The sequence below is a fragment of the Meriones unguiculatus genome, chromosome 10, assembly GCF_030254825.1.
Source record: "Meriones unguiculatus strain TT.TT164.6M chromosome 10, Bangor_MerUng_6.1, whole genome shotgun sequence".
Taxonomy (NCBI): domain Eukaryota; kingdom Metazoa; phylum Chordata; class Mammalia; order Rodentia; family Muridae; genus Meriones; species Meriones unguiculatus.
The window spans coordinates 561,386-569,005 of NC_083358.1; positions in this window are offsets into that span (position 1 = coordinate 561,386).

Here is a 7,620-nt window from a genome sequence, read left to right on the forward strand (position 1 = left end):
GCGGGTTGATGCCCCAGGTCCTGCCTCTGAGAAAAAGGTATCGGACGAGTCTGATGCTCTTTGGGTGGATGACACCTAAATGAACATTGGTACAAAGTCCCAATTTATTTCTAATATCAGAGATCAGACCTCTACTCTTGCCTGATGCGTCTAAAACAAAAAGGGGGAACTGTAGAGAGCTGTGTAATGCCGCACCTTAAAGATGGAGCTGGTTTCCGCCTTCCACCTTCCCGATGGTGAGTGCTCTCTGTCACAAACAACTCCACATTTGGCTAAGGCCAAGGATCTGGCTTGCTTCCATGTATGTGGACCTATCTGCATTGCCCACATGGCATGCTGGGGTTGGCTACCCAGAGGCTATTTAAGCTGTGGGCTGGCTTTCCCCAGGGTCAGATGATTGTTCAAGGTTCCTGAATAAACTGCATTGAAAAAAAAAATAAAAACAAAAAAAGGAGCATGACTTCACATAGTCACCTCTCAGTAGAGCCCACAGTCAACTTTCAGAGGTCAGGACAAGTTGGCCTCCTGCATTCTTTCCCCAACTCATCCACTTTTAACAAACATCTTTTGCTTCTTGAGTTCCAGAATTTTCTTTTTCTCATAGTGCATAATTGCCTCTCTTTGAATCTGTGTTGGAACCGAGTGCCTCGCTGATTTAGAAGCAAGCCCTGTGAGATGTGACTACAACAGAAACTTCCACTGACAGGCTTCAAACAGTCACTGGCTAATGGCATAGAGCTTAGAGCTTCAGTGACCAACAAATGCCGAGAGTGACTGTCACTGGCTTCCAGGCTTTGCCTGGGGCATAGGCTGTCTGGTATTAGCAGAGAAGAAAAATGCCTCCTCTTAGATATCAGCCCTAGCTCACTTGCCTTGGCCTGGACTTAATCTACAAAGCTCTCAGCAACCTGACTTTGCTAGTTTCCAAAGCAAATTATCACTGTAGAATACCTATGAAGTAATTATAGATAATGGCCCACGGTCTGGCAGCTTCAGCTTCAGCCTTTTGACTGAGAAATGAATTCCCTATCTTCGGCTACAAGACCTCATTATGTGTTGGACTGGTGAATTGATAATGAAAGACTTGAAACATGTTTGATAGCAGAGAAACCTCTTTCTTAGTCTGCTGAGCCTCCAGATCAGGGAACCTGGAGATAGACATCTGAACTTAATGCAAATTTCAAAGGAGATTACAGTGGCTTCTTGTCATCCTCTGGGAACTCTGGGAATGCAGAAACCAAAGAAACAAAGATGCAAACATGTAGCTGGTGTGGGAGGGATTTCAATTGATAGAAGATGAAAGTGAATGCCATACGGTAGCCTGGGAAGATTGGTCTTGTTTTTCCCTGAAAACTAAGCTCCTTTGGCCAATGATATAGAGAAATCGTATCTCACATTGCCACTATTTTGCTCAACAAATGCATGTAGTTTATTTGAGGTGCTGGAGGTGAAAGAACAGAAGATAGCTGCTTGCTTCTTTGTTCTTAGACAGAATCTGACCTAAACCTTTCTGCTAAGCTGTATTTTCTAGTTTACCTAAACAGCTTGCCTCAATCTATGCTGAAGGCATGGAGATATTGCTGGAGATTGGTGTGAGGACATTAGAACGAGGCCAGGAATTCTCTATCACTCTCTGCTTCCCTTGGTTGGTAGCCTAGGTTGTTCCAGGTCCCATGGACCAGTTGTAGCATTTTGGACTCCTACTAACAGTTTGTGCTTGATTTTTCTTCCAGCCCTATGCCTAAAGCAGCTTTCTGGTGTATTTAAAATCTGAGCCACCTTGCTGTTGCCCAGTACTTTTGAGAGTGCCTAGTGCTTTGTATAATAGCTAGTACTAGTTAATACGTTCCTCCCCAAAACTAGACAAGGCCTTCTTTTGTTAGCTATAGGTTGATTAATTTAGAAAACAAACAGTTCAAAAGTTCACATGGTGTGTCTCTGAGCAGTCTGTGCAAAGCCTTCTGCTGACACAGATGATAGCCCTTGCTCACCTGCAGACACAGGTGGTACCTCTCCCTTTCCTGCAGACATAGAAGGGAGCTCTCACAGGTGATAGCTGTCCCACACCAACAGACACAGGTGGTAGCTGTCACCTGCAGTGACAAAAAAGGCTCACACTGAACAAACAGTTCAGCTGCATATCCAAGAAAGAGCAGGAAATTCTAGGAACCAAGGAGGAGGAAACAGGAAGGGAGAGAATAAGCCAGGAGTTTGTCAAAAGCATAACACAGTAACAATGACAACAGAGGAGTTTCAGAGGAAAGTCAAATTGCCAGATGATATTGGAGGAAGCCAAAACCCAGCATGATACTCTGTAATTTACTCAAGAAGAAAGAGAGAGAGAGAGAGAGAGAGAGAGAGAGAGAGAGAGAGAGAGAGAGAGAGAGAGAATTGTCTACTGATTCTGGACACTTCCCTGTAGGGATGACTGCTCTTCTCAGAACGCTTCAGGCAACTCTGCAGACAGACACAAACATTTCAGGATAACCCCCTCACACACACTCTGGACCCATGCCATTTCTTTCACAGGTGACTTTGAGAGAGTCCTGTTGAGGGACCTTCATCTTGACACCTGCAGGGCTTTCTCTTGTCACTCTCTGCCTTCTAACCCCAGGGGAAATGCCCTTGTGACCCCTACTGGCAGTGCTGAGTAAGCACCACAGAGTTCTTTCAAACAGACAACGGAGTGCATTCCAGCACTGATTGGATGGAAGCTTAAACATGGGGCATTAGCTCACCCTGATTAAACAGACTGGAGAGGCAAAAACAAATAATCACCACATATGTGCCAATAGTGGAACAACAGAGTAAACACGAAGGGAGGAGACTGCTATCAATATTTAACCAGAAGACTACTGTGCAGAGGACGCTTTACAGAGAGCATGAAGGTGATCAGAGAGGCAGAAACAGCTCCATGGTGACACACTGCCTCGGTCAGGGGGAAGAGAAGAGATGCTACATGTGGGAAGTTCAGGCTAAGAGCATACAAAACAGTCGCGGTGATTAAGGAGAGGCTGAGGAGCAGCAATGCCAGGCTGACTTGCATAGAGGTTGTTGGAAGGGATGGAGAAGGTGCAGAGTCCAGGGTCCTGCCCAAGCTTCGGAGCCTACAAGTCCTCTGTATTGATGCCACTCAGATGCTGAGTTGGACTTCTCATGACTAGACTGAAGTAGAAGGCGTTCTGACTGTAATTCTAGGGAAGACTGTATCCTGTCCCCGCACCCCTCTGCTCGCTCTCTTCCTCTCCCTCTCCCTCTCTGTCTCCATCTCCCCACCCCGTGTGTGTGTGTGTGTGTGTGGGGGGGGGGTGATGGGGATCCAGACCAGGTCCTTATGGTTGTGTGGCAAACATTTACTGATGAGCTATCTCCCAGCTGCCTCCCCACCTCTTTTCTGGTATCTTGGTAGCTGATTGCTATCACAAGCAATTTGGGAAGAACTCATTCTGCAGAGGGATAGATGGCATTAGGTAAACACAATTCATAAACGACAAAAACTTGAGAAGCAAGTTAGGCTATGGTCATGAGCCATAGTCCTGACTGAGAGCTTCCTTGCCTTAAGCAAGCAATGACATTTGGTTAGGGCAAGATAAAGAAGGATGAGTGGCAGAGCACCAAAAACCTGGAGGAATTTTTGGTTTAGAACTTTCAGGTCTGAAGTGGAGAGTGTAAGAATCACTGGGCTAGCAAGTTAAGGGAGGTATAGTCTGTGACCCTGCAGTTGTATACTTATCTCTGAATTCTATCTCCATCACATGCTCTCTAGACTGGCTCAGGTTTCCTCCTTACATCTCAGCTTATAGTTTTCAAGTAGTGACGATGACAATGCCAGGGATCAAGTTATGTACATATAGGCTGGGAGCAGGATCGCATAGCAGGGTGCTTGCCAGATACCATAAAGCCCTGAACCCCAAAATAAATGGATGAGTAAATGTTGGTGTTTGGTCTGGTGGTCTGTATTCTAATGCTAAACACTGGCCCTGGAGATCTGGTTGCAGTCCAGACAAGTACATCCTCACATACAATGGTCTTTGTTGTGTAAACTTTGCTCTACTTAATTTAAAACTGATTGTTTAATAAAATAGCTAGAAGTCTGTAACTGGGCAGAAGAGAAATAGGCAGAGCTTAGGTCCCAGGGATTGGGGTCATAGAGGGAGCATGAGGTGGGAGGAGAGAGAGAAAGCAGAAGATGTAGCAGGAAGAGAGGAAGCCAGAGAGAAGGAAGTCACCATGGGGCATTTTGGACCATGAGCACATGACTATGAAGGATGGCCTGACTGAACAGAAGCTTCCCAGGCAGGAACAATTATAGGAAGTTATTTGGGGTGAGTAACTTAGAAATAGCAAAATAACTTAGAGGGTTGATGTTTGCCCAGTTATTGTGCCTTAAAGCTTTTATAATTTTAAAAGGTCTCTGTCCTGATTATTTGGGAACTAACTGGGGTAGAAAAGTCCTCTAGATTCTAATATAAATTCTACAACCAGTAAATAAATAAAGGAAACTAATGAAGTATGCATTATTTTTGAATCCCCCATTGGCTCATGTGTTTGAACACTTGGTCACCAGATGATGATGGTGCTGTTTGGAAGGTTGTAGACCCGTTAAGAGGTGGAGTCTTGCTGGAGGAAGTGAGTCACTGGAGGCACACCTGGAGGTTTTATAGCCCTACTTCACTTCCTATCTACTCTCCACACTGTTTGCATGCCACCATGCTTCTTGCCATTTAGACAGTGGACTAAACCTCTGAACCATAAGTCAGACCCAATTAAATGCTCTCCTTTATAAGAGTTGCCATGGGGCATATATCCAAAAGAGGCTCAAGTACACAAAAAGGACATTTGCTCAACCATGTTTGTAGCAGCTTTATTTGTAATAGCCAGAAGCTGGAAACAGCCCAGATGCCCCTCAACTGAAGAATGGATGATGAAACTGTGGTACATCTATACAATGGAGTATTACTCAGTAATGAAAAATAAGGAAATCATGAAATTTGCAGGTAAATGGTGGGACCTGGAAAGGATCATCCTGAGTGAGCTGTTCCAAAAGCAAAAAGTCACACACGGTATATACTCACTCATATAGACATACAACATAGGACAAACCCACTAAAATCTGTGCATCTAAAGAAACTAAGCAAGAGAGAGGACCCTAACTAAAACGGTCAATTCCCATCCTGAAAGGCAAAGAGGATGGGCATCAGAAGAAGAAGAAAACAGGAAACAACCTAGGAACCTTCTACAGAGGGCTTCTGAAAGCCAGAAGAAGAAAACAAACTAGGAACCTACCACAGAGGGCCTCTGAAAGCCTCTGCTGAGTCTGATGGTCAACTGTTGGGCAGAGTGAATGGAATTTTATGTAAGAAGTGGGAAATAGTAAGAGCTGGAGAGGACAGGGTCTCCACAAGGAGAGCAACAGAACAAGGAAATTTGAACACAGGGAACTTCCCAGAGACTCATACTCCAACCAAGGACTATTCATGGAGATAACCTAGAACCTCAGCACAGATGTAGCCCATGGCAGTTCAGTGTCCAAGTGGGTTATATAGTAATGGGAAGAGGGACTGCCTCTGTCATAATCTGATTGGCCTGCTCTTTGATCACCTCCCCCTGAGGGGGGAGCAGCCTTACCAGGCCACAGAAGATGACAATGCAACTACTTTTGATGTGAACTGATAGACTAAGATCAGAAAGGAGAGGAGAACATCCCCTATCAGTGGACTTGGGGAATGGCATGCATGCAGAAAGGGGAGGGAGGGTGGGATTGGGAGGGGAGGAGGGAGGGGCTTATGGGGAGGATACAAAATGAATAAAGTGTAACTAATAAAATAAAATAATAAAAAAAAAACAAACAAAAAGAGTTGCCATGGTCATGTTGTCTCTTCACAGCAATAGAAACTCTAAGACGTGTGTTTGTATATGTGTGTGTGTGTTTATGTGTATCTATGTGTCTTTCTCAGTGTGTATAAACACATGTGAGTGCAGGTTCTTTCAGAGGCTAAAGGTGACATGTTATTAACTGGAACTGGACTTATAGGCAGTTATGAAACACATGACATGATAACTAGGAATTGATCTTGGGTTCTCTGGAAGAGTAGAAGAAACTTTTAACTTCTGAGACATTTCTCCAATACTACATTTTTATTTTTTGAGACAGGATCTCCTCCCTCTCTTCCTCATCCCTCCTCTCTGGAATGAAGTGAGCCTCAGGGATAATCTCCTCTCTACCTCTCTGCAGTACTGGGGTTACAAGCACATACCATCAAGCCAGGCCCTGTGCTGGGGATTCTAGGAATATAACACAGATCTTTGTACTTGCATGGCAAACACTTACAACTGACTCACTTCCCCAGCCCTATGTACCTTTCTATATGGCATAAAACCTTGTGCTAAGAGGTGATTAATACATATATGTGGGATTAAAAAAAGGAAGGGAGGGAAGGAGACAGGGAAGTAGAGAGAGAAAGGTAGAATCAGATAAACCACAGGTCTCCTGAGGCCAGGTGTTTGTCTCCCCTACTGAGGTCTGCAAAGGCTTGAATATCTGTGTCCAAAACACAGATAAAACACAGTCTATGCTGAGCTATCTAAATGCATTTCTTTTTTCTATACTGCACTGAATCACATTTTTTTTTTAATTTTAAAAAATAGTCTGTGTTGGTTTTTAAAGTAGGTGAAGAATTACTCCGAAGTGTAGTAAAGAAGCTTATTTTGGAAGCATCCTTGGGAGGGAATAGATGTGGAAATGAGATTTACACAGTGCGGCTCCTTCAGAGAGTATGGTTGATGAGGGAGCAAGCTGCCCATGGTTGAAAGTTACCATGTAAGAGGCCACATTGTCTTCTTTCATCAACTCTCACTTACTTGTTGAGTGATAGGGAATGATTTGAACTTCTTTAGAGCTATAGCCTTCAATGTAAACAACACTTCACTGAGGCTGTAGCTTTTGCACTTTGGTGTCTTCCCAGTTTTCTGAATGGTTTGGAGACCTGAAAAGAGCTGCTGATAGGTGCTTCTGCTGGACTTGATATCAGGCTTCAGAGCAAGGACCTAATGATGTGGCTGGGCATTCAGAGCTAATTACAGGTGATTCCACAAGAGCCTTCCCTATTTGCGTCGTTGATCTGAGACTCTGTGATAAACACACGTCCTGTCTTCCATTCCCTTAGGACTGGGTAACGGCTCCCAAAATGAGCGGCACATTACATCTGGCCATGACTCTGTGCTGGGATAGCTCCATGAATGGCTTCTTTTTTGACTTCTATGGGAACTCAGAGCATGGCAAGAAAACTGGATTCATAATACGGCAACATTTCCTTTTAAGACACTCCCTTCTCAGGTACCAGGAAGGAAGAGTCATGTGTAGGAACTTAGCAGTGGGAGTTATAAACTGGCAAGGCTTTGAAGGGTACCAGTGACAGGTGAAGGAACAAACAATGGCTTTTAAAGCTGACCCTTAAAGCCCCAAATTTGACAATGGAGGTGAGGCCAGGGAGTAAGATTGAGGAATGCTGTCTTTCACCTTGGAGTGAGCCTTCAGGGTCACTAGCCACAAACTTTCACGTGTCCTGAGGGGGACAGGGTTTTGGGTTTCTCTGTCATCCAAGGTCAAATGCAGAGCCT